The 2214-nt window shown below is 47.0% G+C and overlaps 1 pseudogene; it reads left to right on the top strand.

The window, feature by feature from the left end:
• The first annotated feature begins 1051 nt into the window (after positions 1 to 1051).
• Positions 1052 to 1609, top strand: LOC131758204 (small ribosomal subunit protein uS5 pseudogene; annotated as a pseudogene).
• The last annotated feature ends 605 nt before the right edge of the window (positions 1610 to 2214 follow it).

The raw sequence follows: 2214 nt of genomic DNA on the forward strand, positions 1-2214 counted from the left end.
GGAAATTAGGCCAATTTCCTCTTCACATGTCTAAGTCTTTTGAAGACATCATGATACTGTAATCCTACCTTTGACAGTTGTGGAATAGTTCAATTGTGATTGATTTAAAGTCACAGGAAAAGTATCCTATCTCTAAAAATTAATTTAAAACATCACAGCCCAAAAGACTAAATGTTAGTGTCTCACGTTTCTAGGCACATAAATATTTACTGACCAAATAAATGTTTGCCCTAGCCAGTACATGACATCCCTGGCTAATCCTTATCTATTTTTATGTGAAATAAAAATTTTAAATTATGATCAAAACACTTCTTTTAAGTTACTTAACTAACATTTAATTAAATAACTGCCAGTTAGGATCATTTGCATAATAGTTTTTGGACTGCTTTGTACAATTTCTTTAAAGTCTTGACCAGGTTTTTGTTAATAGTGAGAACATAACTGATGCCTTAAGGTTTACATGCCTCTAATATTCTGTACAATTAAGTTTCTGCTTTTCTATTCAGCTCACCTTATTAGATGGGGATAAACTATCTTGTACCAACTTAACGGGAATATTGCAGAACCAGTGAGGAAATGCCCAAAGTGCTTTGATAATCTTACTTGTGTGTGCCTGGTGATATTAGTTAAAATGTCTTTCGTGAGCAGCACGTAAGTGGGTTTTTAGTCTTTGAAATAAGTTGATTTTCCACTTGATAATGTAGTTAAATTCAGCTTCATTTTGAAATGTAAGTATTTTAGAGTAGAAAAAAGTGGAAATTTCCACCACTGAAAGAAACTGTGACTCCTTGGAGAAATGCTTGATTCTGGGTCTGGGTCAGGAAAAGCTCAGGTGAGCCGGGGACTTCCTGTTCTGCCCAAAGGAGAGGAAGCTCTCAAAGACGTATGAGGACACGCCAAAGGGCCATAGCGGCCGTTCTAAAGGGTGCCCACTGCCTAAAGATGCGATAACTTGAGCAGCCAAAAAAGAATAATGACTACAATTGGTTGAAACATGTAGAAAATATAAAAATCCATGAGTTCATTGCTTTTTTTTCCGTAAAAACACCAAATAACAGATGACGCCGGTGCTATGGGAGGCCCTGGGGGCCCTGGAATGAGAGGCCGCGGTGGCTTCCGCGTAGGCTTCTGCAGCGGCGTCCTGGGCTGGGGTCGGGATCACAGTCGGGGGCGGGGCCGGGGTCGCGGTCGGGGGCGGGGCCGAGGCCGCGGAGTTCACGGAGGCAAGGCCAAGGACAAGGAGTGGCTCTGTCACCAAGCTGCGCCGCCTGGTCAGGGACGTGAAGATCAAGTCCCTGGAGGAGATCCATCTCTTCTCTTTGCCCATCAAGGAATCTGAGATCATTGACTTTTTCTTGGGGGCATCCCTTGAGGAGGAAGTTTTGAAGATCATGCCTGTGCAAAAGTAGACCTGTGCTGTTCAGCGGACCAGGTTCAAGGCGTTTGTCGCCATCGGGGATTACAACGGACGTGTTGGTTTGGGTGTGAAGTGCTCTAAGGAGGTAGCCACTGCCATCCGTAGGGCCATCATTCTCGCCAAGCTCTCCTCATCCCCGTGTGACGAGGCTACTGGGGGAACAAGATCGGCAAGCCCCATACCGTCCCTTGAAAGGTGACTGGCCGCTGAGGCTCTGTGGTGGTGCAGTTCATTCCTGCCCCCAAGGGCACTGGCATCGTCTCAGCCCCTGTGCCCAAGAAGCTACTTACGGTGGCTGGAATTGATGACTGCTACACCTCTGCCAGGGGCTGCACTGCCATGCTGGGCAACTTCACCAAGGCCACTTTTTTTTTTTTTTTTTTTTTTTTGCGGTATGCGGGCCTCTCACTGTTGTGGCCTCTCCCGTTGCGGAGCACAGGCTCCGGACGCGCAGGCTCAGCGGCCATGGCTCACGGGCTTAGTTGCTCCGCGGCATGTGGGATCTTCCCGGACCAGGGCACGAACCCGTGTCTCCTGCATCGGCAGGCGGATTCTGAACCACTGCGCCACCAGGGAAGCCCACCCAGGCCACTTTTGATGCCATTTCCAAGACCTACAGTTATCTCCTCTCCTGATCTCTGGAAAGAGACGGTGTTCACCAAGTCTCCATATCAGGAATTCACTGACCATCTTGTAAAGACCCACACCAGGATTTCCGTGCAGAGGACTCAGGCTCCAGCTGTAGCCACCACATAGTTTTCTATAGGAAAAATAAAGTGAATGAAGCTAGTTTAAAA

This window comes from Kogia breviceps, chromosome 6 (genome assembly GCF_026419965.1).
Source record: "Kogia breviceps isolate mKogBre1 chromosome 6, mKogBre1 haplotype 1, whole genome shotgun sequence".
NCBI classification, from domain to species: domain Eukaryota; kingdom Metazoa; phylum Chordata; class Mammalia; order Artiodactyla; family Physeteridae; genus Kogia; species Kogia breviceps.